At 32.5% G+C, this 15155-nt stretch overlaps 2 protein-coding genes across 2 annotated transcripts in view; one reads left to right on the top strand and one right to left on the bottom strand.

The window, feature by feature from the left end:
- Nucleotides 1-15155, bottom strand: part of LOC126880181 (vacuolar protein sorting-associated protein 54) — a 130624-nt gene that overhangs the window by 49002 nt on the left and 66467 nt on the right. The window lies entirely within an intron of this gene.
- LOC126880187 (cilia- and flagella-associated protein 161-like) overlaps nucleotides 1-15155 on the top strand; it is a 54388-nt gene that overhangs the window by 34861 nt on the left and 4372 nt on the right. The window lies entirely within an intron of this gene.

Here is a 15155-nt window from a genome sequence, read left to right on the forward strand (position 1 = left end):
TGATAGTATCTAGCAATACCGGGTGTCCACTTATATTTTCCCCCATTTTAACTGCTTATAACTTCTAAACGACTCAAGATAGAAATATACGGTTTTCGCCTGAAATGTTTTATTTTAGTAAAAGTTTTGTTTAAATGGATTGAATTTTTTATATCGCTTTTAAATAAAAAATGGCGGATTTAAAAAAAAAACGTTGTTGACTTTTTTTATTGAAACACTAAGTATATTTTTTTTGTAAATTGAAAGAACGGTCATTTACCTATCCAGCGATATAAAGTTTTTTAAAATCGGTTGTCAAATGACTGAGGAATTAATTTTTAAAATAAGAGATGCAATGTGGAAATTACATAACATAATATCAATTTGCTTAGTTATGTTATGGTCTAAGAGCTAGCAACGTTTTCGAGAAACTATTATATTAAGACAGCTGATTCTTTCATATATTGTTCCCTATGCTTCCTCTAACACCGTACGGGCCATCTGGCTGCTGATACAGGTTGCGTTCATTACTGTGCAGCACACCTGTAGGTACAGGTAAATACAAAATCAGTGTGATTGATTAGTGTGATAAAGCTTAGTAGATCCGCTATAGTAATAGATAGCAATAAAAGTAAATAACAAATCTTGTAGCCAACTTTGAGCTTGACATTACAAAATTAGTTAGAATGTTACAGGGTGTTCGATATCATAGTGGCAGACCAAACTTATGTTTTTTAAATGGAACACCCTATATTTTATTTTATATTCGAAATCCTGTTAACTTCTCCATCACAAAAATATAAAGGTTTGTTATGTTATACAGGGTATTTACAAAGTTATAACCAATGTTCTACGAAAATCGTAATAAGTTCAGCTCCCTGTATAAATAAAAATAAGCACAACAGCAATGGTTTATTGGTGCCATATTTTTTGTTGATTGTCAAAATTTATAAAAATGGTTGATATTGCTAATTTTCTTTGTATCGAATACAGGATGAGTCAAAACGCAAGTACATTATTTTCTCGGTAATTTTAAATAGAACACCTTAATTAATAACATGCTCTGAAAAATGAAAATATCTCGAAAACTAACAAATTTAGGCATAGGGAATATTGTACAAAATTTAAAGTACGGTAATTATACGTTTCGATGATGATATAAAATACAGGGTGTTCCATTTAAAATTTCTGAGAAAAGAATGTACTTGCGTTTTGACTCACCCTGTATTCGATATAAGGAAAATTAGCAATATCAACCATTTTTATAAATTTTGACAATCAACAAAAAAATATAGCACCAATAAACCACTGCTGTTGTGCTTATTTTTATTTATACAGGGAGCTGAACTTATTACGATTTTCGTAGAACATTGGTTATAACTTTGTAAATACCCTGTATAACATAACAAACCTTTATATTTTTGTGATGGAGAAGTTAACAGGATTTCGAATATAAAATAAAATATAGGGTGTTCCATTTAAAAAACATAAGTTTGGTCTGCCACTATGATATCGAACACCCTGTAACATTCTAACTAATTTTGTAATGTCAAGCTCAAAGTTGACTACAAGATTTGTTATTTACTTTTATTGCTATCTATTACTATAGCGGATCTACTCAGCTTTATCACACTAATCAATCACACTCATTTGGTATTTACCTGTACCTACAGGTGTGCTGCACAGTAATGAACGCAACCTGTATCAGCAGCCAGATGGCCGGTACGGTGTTAGAGGAAGCATAGGGAACAATATATAAAAGAATCAGCTGTCTTAATATAATAGTTTCTCGAAAACGTTGCTAGCTCTTAGACCATAACATAACTAAGCAAATTGATATTATGTTATGTAATTTCCACATTGCATCTCTTATTTTAAAAATTAATTCCTCAGTCATTTGACAACCGATTTTAAAAAACTTTATATCGCTGGATAGGTAAATGACCGTTCTTTCAATTTACAAAAAAAATATAGTTAGTGTTTCAATAAAAAAAGTCAACAACGTTTTTTTTTTAAATCCGCCATTTTTTATTTAAAAGCGATATAAAAAATTCAATGCTTATTTTTATTTATACAAGAAGCTGAACTTGTTACGTTTTTCATAAAAAATTGGTTATAACTTTGTAAAAGCCCTATATAACATAACAAACCTTTATATTTTTGTGATGGGAAAGTTAAGAGAATTTCGAATATAAAATAAAATATAGGGTGTTCCATTTAAAAAAAAACATAAGTTTGGTCTGCCACTATGTTATCGAACACCCTGTAACAATATAATTTCGTAATGTAAAGCTGAAAGTAGAGCTTTATCACACTCATCAATCACCCTGTATATTGAATTTAAATTATTTTAGAACGAAACAATTTTTTGTCATCACTTTTTAAACCACAAAAATGTCTGGCAATTATAGGTCATATTTCTAATAATGTTTAAAAAGTAATGACAATAGCTATTTGTATAACAAGGGAGGAAAGTGCTACTTTTCCTCCCGAGAATGAAGTTTACTGCCCGACGCGTAGCGGAGGGCAGTAATCATTCAAGGGAGGAAAAGGCACTTTACTCCCATGTTATACATATGGTTTTTCCACCTTCCTCAAATCACAAGTCATTTTTTCATTTTTACTTAATTTATTTTATGCAACTAACCAACAAAATTTATTAGAACTAAATCTAACAAGTAGGTACAATATAGCTGTCAACTGTCAAATATAAGTCAAATTATTAATGTAAACATTGTTAAATCAAAATAACAATTTACTGTTTTTTACCATTTTGCAAAATACAGGGTGTTTTATAAATAAACGTTAAAATGTATAGATACTTACGTAATAGAAAATAGAATATTATACAGGGCGTCAATAAGTTATATTTCATGAATGAAATACCATGACGTCACTTTTACTTTTCTTCCCTAGGGAGGAAAAGTACAACTTTGCTCCCTACAATCAGCTCCGGAAAAGTATACTTTCGGTAGAGGTAGGTGGAAATAGCTATTTGTATAACAAGGGAGGAAAGTGCTACTTTTCCTCCCGAGAATGAAGTTTACTGCCCGACGCGTAGCGGAGGGCAGTAATCATTCGAGGGAGGAAAAGGCACTTTACTCCCATGTTATACATATGATTTTTCCACCTTCCTCAAATATCAAGTAATTTTTTCATTTTTACTTAATTTATTTATGTAACTAACCAACAAAATTTATTAGAACTTAAAACTAACAAGTAGGTACAATATAACTGTCAACTGTCAAATATAAGTCAAATTATTAATGTAAACATTGTTAAATCAAAATAAGAATTTATTGTTTTTACCATTCTGCCAAATACAGGGTGTTTTATAAATAAAATGTATAGGTACTTACGTAATAGAAAATAGATATTGTACAGGGCGTCAATAAGTTATATTTCATGAATGAAATACCATGACATCACTTTTACTTTTCCTCCCTAGGGAGGAATAGTATATTACATACCTAGCGGGAAAGTACTCTATTTCAGCCGAGCGGCAAGGTAGTTTACCGAGGTGCGAAGCACCGAGGTAAACTATAGTCGCGAGGCTAGAGTGAGTTCCCGCGAGGTTTGTATACTATTTTAGTCACAATCGGTTAGTAGTGTATGGATTTCTAATACTCACAATCTACCAATAATAATTTCGTTTCAAATATCTGTATCCATTTTCATTATGTGATAAGATGAATTATTTTAAGTAACCTGTGAGATCGTTGCTAGGTAACAAAACAAGTTTGTTGAATCTGACAAATCTATTTCTGAAACTCATAATTTTGAGCAACACGGTCTTACTTTAACCGTTAATAGTAATCATAATTCCAATGTAACTATTAATATTCATAATTCCAAATAGTTTTCTTTTTGTTATTGTTGTTGTTGTTTCTTAATTAAATAAATGTTGAGTGGATTCTATTCTTTCTAAACCATCTTTTAATCAAAAATGACATTGACATTTGCAGGTAGAAAAGTGACAGATGCTAGCCGGGAAAGTACTTTCCCGGCTAGCTGGGAAAGTAAAGTAAGTAATAAGTCGCTACCTGATTACTTCAAAGGTTAGAAATCCATAAATTACTAACCGATTGTGAGTAAAAATATTTTCCTCCCTAGGGAGGAAATGTTCAACTTTGCTCCCTACAATCAGGTCCGGAAAAGTATACTCTCGGTAGAGGTAGGTGGAAAAATAATTTTTCGTCTTACAATAATTTTAAATTCGATATGTTTACCTGTACAAATGTGCTGCGCGCAGTAATGAACGCAACCTGTATCAGCAGCCAGATGGCCGGTACGGTGTGCGAGGAAGCATAGGGAATAATATATTGAAGAACCAGTTGTCTTAAAATAATTTTTTTTCCGACGTTGACGTCTTGGTCCATTATTTAGTTATGTGATATCCACGTTGCACCTCTCATTTTAAAAATTAATTACTCAGTCATTTGACAACCCATTTTAAAAAACTTTACATCGCTGGACAGATGAATGACCGTTCTTTCAATTTACAAAAAAATATAGTGGGTGTTCCATTAAAAAAAAAGTCTACAAAGTTTTTTTCAAAAATCCGCCATTTTTTTTTTCGTAATTGAAGGCGATATAAAAAACTCAATCCATTCAGACAAAACTTTTACTAAAATAAAACATTTCAGAGAAAACCGCATATTTCTATCTTGAGCAGTTTAGAAGTTATAGGCAGCTAAAATGGGGGAAAATATAAGTGGACACCCGGTATAATAAGTACCAAAAGACTATATTTTAATCGTTATTGATATTCACTTCATCTTTCCTCGTTAGAAGTCGCTGAAGGCATACCTTGGTAGAATATTTAAATATATTTTACCATATTTACCAATCAGTCGGTGCGTTTTGATTCAATTCAGTCTTCTTACAAAGCGTCTTTGATAACGGGTAAATCTAGAAGCACGTGTCAGAGGATGGTAAGAGACTCGAATTGAATCAAAACAAAACCATATTTTTTACTATATTTTTATTAGCGAATAATAATTAGTAGTGAGAAATAATTATTGTCATGTAAGAAGAAGGAGAGTATGTTGTATAAGTAGATGACCTTAATTGAGGGGATTAGATGCTAAGGGGTACAAGTGACAAAATATTGTAAACTGAGTTTAGTGCACAAAATAATACTAGATAGTATTAAAAATTTAGTGGGAAAGAGATACAGGTGAATTAAACTACTGGTGGCGACATATCGCAGATTCTAGTTTGTCTCCTTACGAAATATTTAAAAAGAGTTTGTGGCAAACAGGTATAACGTATATAGGTCTGGATCCCGCGTATGAAAAAAAAGTTGATTAATAGCAAGCTGAAAATTTGTTAATAGCTTGAGGGTGTCTAGTAGGATAAACTTTGATGTACGGGAACACTGGAACAGGGGAAGTTTTAATTGTGGAACAGGTTAAAAATTTGGAACGGTCAGACCACGAAAACGGCACATTTATTTTGTCCGACAGAATAGACTTAAACTCTCCGAACAGAGATTAAACTCTCATGCAAAAATCAGACTGCTATTTATCACCTGTCATAATTCCTGTCATTTGACATATTTTACATGTTCCACTCATTAAAACGCCCATTTGGTGATAAATAGCAGTCTGATTTTTGCATGAGAGTTTAATCTCTGTTCGGAGAGTTTAAGTCTGTTCTGTCGGACAAAATACATGTGCCGTTTTCGTGGTCTGACCGTTCCAAATTTTTAACCTGTTCCACAATTTAAACTTCCCCTGTTCCAGTGTTCCCATATATCAAAGTTTGTCCGACTAGACACCCTTAAACTATTAACAAATTTTCAGCTTGCTATTAATCAACTTTTTTTTCATACGCGGGATTCAGACCTATGACTACACTTGTATCCGTTTACTTGTAAAGTGTTGGATATTATTTTTGGTGAATCGTTTAGCATCTTTGCAAATCAAGCACTTAAAAAATTATTCAAAATAAGTGAAATAATTAACTATTATATGGGAAATAAGCCACAATTAAATTGAAGAAATAATTTTATTAACGTTTCGACGCCCAAATCGGATGTCGTTGTCAAAATACAAAATACTACTAAATTAAACAAAAATGTTGTTGCTAAGTAAAAAAATTCTTCTAATAATTTATTTAATCTGACTCATTTATTTTGGCAATTTAGACGTATATTATACATTTTAAAGTAGAAGACTTTAAAATGATATCGCCAATATTTTTATGAGATGCGTTCCTGGTTTTGGACACCCGATTTGGGCGTCGAAACGTTAATAAAATTATTTTTTCAATTGCGGCTTATTTCCCATATAAATAGTTAATCATAAAAATGCCACAAGGAAATAGCTTCAGAGCAACATTAAGTGAAATAATAACACAAAATGTACCAAGTAATTTTTCATAATGAAAAACGTTTAATCTTTACGAATTTTTTCTTTTATTTTACTTTAAGAAATTTGTAAGATGGCAGATTCGTTGAGGCAAAGAGAAACAAGTGCAAAATTTGAAGCAGAGGGGTACAAGTGCGAGAGTTTTTTTCAAAATTTCAAATATTTTGAATGAAAATGAATACTAGCTTTACAAAAGCTTTTACAATTAGATAAATAAAATGTATAAAATTAATTCAAAATAAGTATATAAGTAATTAATTCGCTGTAGAATTTACTATGTAAATTTTATCACTTGTACCCCTTAGCATCTAGTCCCCTTAATAATTATAGTTGTACCTACCTAGTTTTGGAGGTAAGGGAATAGTCAATACGATTTTCTATGAAATAAATACTCTATTATAAAGTTAGCAGTTATAGAGAAAACGTATTAACAAATCATGTTCCCCACACCTTGTTGATCAGTATGAACCTATTCAAATTTTCATTCTGAAATCGAAAAGTATGCAAAGACTAGTCCGCAAATTTAACATAAGCATAAGAGCAAAAGAATTGAATACGAAAATCTCAACTCAGAAAACTAAAACAATAGTAATCAGCAAAGTGCCAATCAGATGTAAAATAGGAATTGAGGGGATCAGTATTGAACAAGTAATAGAAATAAAATACCTTGGAATTATACTGTCAGCTACAGAGACCTGGACAAAGAAAAGTGAGAGATCAAGTATAAAAAGAAAATAGACTGGCACGATGCCTTAATAATTTCATATGGCGAAACCGACATATTAACACTAAGATGAAGTCAAAAATTTATAAAGCCAGTGTAAGACCAATAATGACATATGCATCAGTAACAAGACTCAACACATCAAAAAGCCTACTAGCAGAGATGAGAGTACTAAGAAGAATTATACGAAATACGCTGAGAGATCGAAAAAGGAGTGAAAACATTAGAAGAAAATGTAACGACATACAGTATATAAACGAATTTACACTAAATATAAAAAATATAATAATAACCGCATATGTAAAATGTATCGGGTGTCCCAATAAGAATGGCTCTCGGCCATATCTCAGGAACCGTTTATAGTACAGCTTTGGGAAAAAAAATTTTATAACAAAAGTTGGCTCGAGAAAAGCCTGGAAATTATTTTCATATTTGTAAGTCCACCGCTAGAGGGCGTAATTGAATATCAAAAATTGAAAAATCAAAATTTTACAAAATTTACATAATGAAAGGGCACTGAAAATCCGATCATCGTATTCTTCGCAAAATTCTGCGAATATTTGATTTCACAAGCGTAACTCTACCTTTACAAATAAGAGGTGGGGGTGAGTGGGAACCTTGTTATGAAAAATGGCTGTAAGTCCGGTTCTGCTTAACCGATTTTTGCAAACTTGGTCTCGTTAATAACAGATATTTTTCGTTAATGTAAAAGTTATAATTACGAAACAGACTAGTAAGTAATATGCCAGCTAGGGGGCGGTATTTTATATTTTTCAGAAATCTAGTTTTCTTTGGAAAATATTAAATACAAGTATGCACTTTTAACCCTGTATTACAAAATTAGATGAGCAGGTATTGTGCAAAAATGTTTTGCAAGTAGTCAACGCCAACGTCATTTCAATTATAACTAATATTGTTACTTATTCGTTCAATGAGATTAAATCATTGTGCATATATTTTGATATTATTTGATTCCTTCAAAGAAAACAAAACCAATGAATGGACTCTAAGATTTTTCAAATTCATAACTTTGTTTATTTTGATTTAAATGACGCGTGTTGCATATTACGTATGATGCGTGTTTGCATGTATTTAAGCACGGAATTTCCCTTCAAATATTTAAGTAATTAATAGCAATGTGAAAATAGAATTCACTATTTTATTTGGGAATAAGCCACAATTTAAGTTTGAAATTAAATTTATTAGACGTTTTTATTTCCACTTCGGAAATCGTTATCAAAATACAAAACATTAATAAATTAAACTAATTAAATAAATGCTTAATTTATTAATGTTTTGTATTTTGATAACGATTTCTCGAAGTGGAAATCGAAACGTCAAATAAATTTAATTTCAAACTTAAATTGTGGCTTATTCCCAAATAAAATAGTAAATTGCATAAGATGTCACAAGGAAATAGCTTCAGAATAATATTAGGGAAAAAAGAAATAGATTCAGAGATAAAATAAAAATAAATAAATATATAGATATACATATATTTGAGGGAAATACCATACTTAATTAAGTGCGAATGCCGTTTAGGGGGGAAGGGTAGCGTTTGAAAAAAATTTTTGTTTGAAATTTTTGATTTTTTTTTATTATTTTAAATGAAAGTACATAAATAAATAAATAAATAAACTTTAAGAATACTGTAAAAAATTTTCAGCCTGGCCGGAGTAAAATTACCGGAAGTAAAGCATGTTTAATATCCCTACCTTCGACTCGCTTTGCAGTAGCTTGAGCGTAGTGTGAAACGTTCAACAGCTGTTCCCGTCTCTTTTGTAAATTACTCTACGATTCAAAAACATATTCCGGCGTGCATCACTTCACGATTTGACAGATAAAAACAAATTGAAATAAAAGTTGTCAAACCAAACGCGTTTTTCTCAAAACTGCTTTTTTCAAAGGCGGTGGACATTGTAACTCAAAAACTATCTACTTGACAGATCCACCTGAAATTTTTCATAGATTTTCTTTGGACATTTCGTGAGGTAACTTTATCGAGGTATGTTTTGGTTAACAAGAATATATATGTTGATTTTCACTCTTTTTACAAAAATTTCCTTATTTTGACTGGTATTTTGAGTGATATCAAAAACTCAAAAATCGTTAAAACTAAAAAACTCAACAGCGTTACCCCGAGAAACTCATAAGTTAATAACATATTTTTGAATTTTTTGTTTCATATGATCCATTGACGAGTTCTACTGCAAAATCCATTTTTTCTTGGAGCTGCCTGTAAAAATTTGCCACCGTTTGCTTATTTTTCAATATTTGGTCTTGAATTTTTTTTTTTAATAATCCTTGAATTGTACTGAATATGTTTATTTAATTTAACCATGACCCCCACCCACCCGTAAACAATATTAGTAAAAAGTTAAAAATTCGAACATTGTCAAATATTGCGGCCCTCGGTAATAGACCAAAAATATTTTGTGGCCCTTAATAAAAAAAGTTTGCCCACCCCTGCTATAGACGGTATGGTGTTTAGTGATCCTATAAATGGGGGTATAGTTTTTTGTTTTGTCCTAAAACTGATAGAAAATTATTACAACCTTGTGCATATCAATTTCCCTTTATTTACGTTTTTTGAAATACTTTATTTTGATGCAAGGATTACATCAATGTTCGAAAAGGCATTTTCAGTTAATATACAGGGCCCAGATTAAAATCAAATTCTGAAAATGCCTCTGCAGAGGAAGCTGAAAATTCGACGTAGGTAGCTAAATTTGAAGCCAAACACAAATTCCGCCGACAAAGAAGGAAAAAACCTCTTAAAAAATGGGTCCTTGAGTTATTCTCAAAAAATTGATTTAAACAATCAATGTAATTTAGATTGTTATTACCTACTTGAGGGGTGTAAAATCAAAGGCGGCAATCTCCGCTTTTTCTTGTTTTGGGTTAAGGACGTCTGTTGCGTTTTTTTATTACCTGTTAGATAAAACTATTTGTGACAACCAAAAACGGTCTTAAATGTATACAAATCGCAGTGAAAAATTCATATTGGGATCAAAAGCGGCAATCTTCATAGCTGAATGCGTACCAAACACGGCAATCTCCGCTGCGGCCAATAAGAGCCACGTAGCGCTCGCATGTGATAAACTGTGAATATCTTGAACTCTGTAGAAACCTGTGAATATATACCCGAACTTACGGATATTTTAGTTTAAGTGATATGTATATAAATTGCATTTAACTTTACATAAATTATATTATTTTCTTCTTCTTGCAGTACCGTCTCATTATCGGAGGTTGGCTACCATCACAGCAATTTTAACTTTGTTGGATGTAGCTCTGAACAATTGTATAGAATTGCACCCGTACCACTTCCTTAAATTTCGCAACTAGGGAATCCTCCTACGTCCCACATTTCTCTTTCGCAAGTTTAGTGGATTTGCGATTTGCGATCGCTGGTTCGAGCCTCAGCTAGGTCATAAAGTTAATAAAAGGCCAACGCCGTAGTATAAAACTCTATAAAACTCAATAGAGTCTACGGCTTGGTCTGGAATATACTACACACACCGGCAAAATTAGCCGAACACCTTAAAAATGGGACATGTTTGGTGTCTCGAATTTCCTAAACCTGTTGTCCGATTTGAGTGATTCTTTTGGTATGTTATAGCCTTATTAGTTAAGAATATCGTTGTGATAATATTGTTCCTAGACAGGTAAATGTCATTTTATACCGGGTGTTACAATCATACTGTGTTTATTTCTTAAAGTTCGGAACACCCTGTGGAATATTCTAGCATATCTAAAATATTAAAATTAATAATCGATTGTAGACTAAGGCCTTCTTAACATTCTCTTTTTTGATTCATTTGCTTATGTTGGAAAATAAAAAAGTTATGTGCTTTAATAACTAGCCATGTTTTTTTTCAATAAATCCTTATAGTAGGAGAGGAAAGTATGCTAAATTTGCAGTTACTCGAGCGTTATCGGGACCTATTGGATTGTGTAAGAGTAGGTCCTAAAACCAAAAAAAGTTAAGTTAAGTTTTCCATAAAGTGTGGGACTCTCCATTTTTTAATTTAATTTTCCATTTCCACCAATCGTTTTTTCCGATTATACCGCTATCTATCCATAATTGGAAAAAATGTTGCGAATAAAAGTTGCTTATTTTTACGTCAAGGATCCAAATCTGCAATAAAAATTGGGGGCTCCTATTTAAGATTTTAACCCTACCTCCGTGGGGGGTCTTGTGTGGTGCCATTCGGTAGATTTTTGAAAAATATTGAATAGGTGTATTTTGCAGTTTTACGATCTGATGTTCATTTCGCGAAATATCGCAGGGTTCGTATTTAAAATTTTTAATTTACCCTCCACCCCTCTCCGTGGGGTGTCACGAGCCCCCACGGAGGTGGGGTGGTGGATTTAATTTAAAATCTTAAATAGGAGCCCCCAATTTTTATTGCAGATTTGGATTCTTTACGTAAAAATAAGCAACTTTTATTCGACCCATTTTTTCGAATTATGGATAGATAGCGGTATAGTCGGAGAAAAATGATTGTTTCAAATGGAAAATTAAATTAAAAAATGAAAAGTCCCCCAATTTATGGAAAACTTAACTTAACCTTTTTCTGATTTTAGCAAATACTCTTCACAATCCAATAGGTCCCCATAGCGCTCGAGTAACTGCAAATTTAGTATACTTTCCTTCCCTACTATGAGGATTTATTGATGAAAAACATGGATAGTTGTTAACGCACATAATTTTTTTATTATCTCACATAAGTAAATGAATCAAAAATATAAATGTTAAGAAAGCCTCAGTCTACAATCGAGCATTAATTTTGATATTCTACATATGCTAGAATATTCCACAGGGTGTTCCAAACTTTAAGAAAAAAACACAGTATGATTGGTACACCCGGTATAAAATGGTATTTATCTGTCTAGCAACAATATTATTACTACGATATTCTTAAATAATAAGGCTATAACATACTAAAAGAATCACTCAAATCGGACTAGTGGTTTAGGAAATTCGAGACATCAAACATGTCCCATTTTTAAGATGTTCGGCTAATTTTGCCGGTGTGTGTATATAGGGTGAGGCAGATAACTGGCCTATTAGAAATATCTCGAGAACTAAAGGCAACAGAATCAAGAAAATTGGAATAAAGGGGTTTTGAAGGATGATCTATTAAATGAAAATATTTTCATATCTTTCCAACTTCCGGTTATACCGGAAGTTGCTTATAACTTCGTTTTTTTAAATGGGACACCCTGTGTATTTTTACATTTTTGGATTCTCTTCGATGTCTTCTTTCTTAAAATATGAGGTCTTGTAATATTATACAGGGTATTTTAAAAGATAATTACGTTTTTTTATTAATTTCGTAGCAACATTCACACCCTGTAGAATTGTAGTAGTTTGACATCTAAAACTTTACTTACGTTCAAATGATTTCTAAGATATTCTACTATTGTTAAGAATAATTAGTATAGCTAAATTTTTAATTTTAGTATACAGGGTTGGTCGAAACTCGGAATGAGTATTTTCTGAGTTTTCTTAAATGGAACACCCTGTATTTTTGTGTTTTAGTGAAATGATATTTTATAGTACTTTTTTATTTCTTAAGCATTCCCTATACCTAACTGCTTTAATTTGTGAGTTATTGGTGATTCAAGCTAAACATTAATTGCAACAAAAAATACGTAAAATTTTATTAGGTTGGCCGTAAAAATACTCAATCCCAAATAATTTTTCAGAAATAAATGCATATTAATCCAGACTGGTCCTTAAAATTACCAATAATGGTTTAGCTATCAAAATACCTACGTAGTTAAGATTGTTGCTGCGATTAACAATTAAGCACGAATTAAAGCAGTTAGGTATAGGTAATGCTTAAGAACTAAAAAAGTACCATAAAATATCATTTCATTCCAATACTGCTCCTGATAGCAGATTAAATATAGAAAATATGGAAGATAGACACCAAACTTTAAGAAGAGCTGGAGTATCTTATGCTCAAGTAGCACAACCAGAAACTGAAAATAATACAGACACAGTAACTGAAATGTTGCAAAAAATAATGGAGAAAATGAGCAAACAAGAAGAATTTAACAAAAAAGTACTTGAAAGGCTGGACAGACTTGAAAATATCAGAAGCCGATCATAATAAGACTATAATGCCCCCGGACCTTAGGATACTCCAATGGAAACCGAGCTATTTATGATAAACATCCAGCAGGCAGCGTGGAACAACACACCTATAATCCAAAGAAAAACAGTAGGAAACAATTACCCCAAAGAAATTAGAGACTTGATACAGGAAAAAAGAAAGGTTCGGAAGATATGGCAAAGAACTCGAATTACAGAAAATAAAAATAAGCTTAATAGGCTCACACAACAGCTGCAAAGGGAAATCTCGAAAATTAAAAACGAATCAATCAACAAGTACCTGAGAGAACTAACTGATGATGAATGCACCGATTACTCCCTTTGGAAGGCAGCCAAAAAGATAAATAAGCCAGTTCAGCATGTACCTCCTCTACGAAAAGAAAACAGAACATGGGCAAGAAATCCCAAAGAGAAAGTGGATGCGTTCGCTGATTATTTAGAAAACATATTTCAGCCAAACCCTGGGGAAACTCATGTAGACGATGAACCAGTAGCTTTTGATTCTGTTAACATACAACTGACTACTACAAAAGAAGTTCAAAAATTAATCAAAAATATCAATACAAAAAAAGCGCCTGGGTTTGACCTGATCAATGGTGAGATACTAAAAAAATTACCTAGAAAAGCCATAGTAAAGCTTACTACACTAATAAATGCATCCTTTAGGCTTAGATATGTTCCCATCCTTTGGAAAACTGCAGACGTTATAATGATACCAAAAGTAGGACAAGATAACCATGAATTAACATCATACAGGCCAATCTCCTTACTATCCATAATCTCAAAGGTGTTTGAAAAATTACTACTACGAAGAATGAACCATAAAATTGAACAAAAAAATATTATTCCAACTCATCAATTTGGATTTCGTGATAAACACTCCACAATTGACCAGATCCATCGAATAGTAACTGAAATAGAAAAAGCACTGGAAGGGGACAAAATTTGTTCGGCAGTATTCCTGGATATCGCAAAAGCATTTGACAAAGTATGGCACGACGGTCTGTTAATGAAGCTAAAGAAAATATTTCCTATGCAACTCGTTGAAATATTGAAGTCATACTTACACCAGCGAACATTTAGAGTTAAAATGGAAAACGAGTACTCTGAGTTAAAGGAAATAAATGCAGGGGTTCCACAAGGTGGCGTTCTTGGACCAATACTATACCTTTTGTACACATCTGACATTCCGGAGAGGGAAAACATCCAACTGGCCACATTTGCTGATGATACAGCAGTCATGACAATAGGAGCAACTATAGAGGAATCTACGATTAACTTACAAAATGCAATTAATGGCATAGAAGGCTGGTCCAAAAAATGGCGTATAAAGTTTAATGAACAGAAGTCAGTTCATATTAACTTCACTAACAAGAAAATCAATAATCTTCCAATTATCCTAAACAACAACGTTGTTCCTAATAAAAAAACAGCGAAATACCTGGGTTTAAATCTCGACGTCAAACTAAAATGGAAGGAGCACGTTAAAAAGAAAACCGAACAGATGAAGATAAAGTACAAAAATATGTATTGGCTAATAGGTAGGTACTCTCAACTTTCCATCCAGAACAAAGTACTAATTTACAAACAGATATTGAAACCGGTGTGGACCTATGGCCTACAATTATGGGGCTGTACCAAAAAAAGTAATTACCGAAATTTAGAAACGCTCCAGAACCGAATATTAAGGAATATTGTATGTGCTCCTTGGTATGTTCGGAACGACGATTTGCGTAGAGATCTTAAAATCGAATCTATTCCAAATGAAATTAAGAAAGTCGCCAGGAGACATGAAGACAGGCTCCACAAGCATCCCAACCATGAAGCACTTCAGCTTCTTGTCAAAGAACCCCAGATGCGAAGGCTCAAGAGGACTAAACCGTTCGAGCTCGTGTAATGTGTGAAGTTGTGCCGGGCTTAGTTAGTGTTGTGTATTGTATTGTAGCCACAA

The sequence above is a fragment of the Diabrotica virgifera genome, chromosome 2, assembly GCF_917563875.1.
Source record: "Diabrotica virgifera virgifera chromosome 2, PGI_DIABVI_V3a".
Lineage (NCBI taxonomy): Eukaryota > Metazoa > Arthropoda > Insecta > Coleoptera > Chrysomelidae > Diabrotica > Diabrotica virgifera.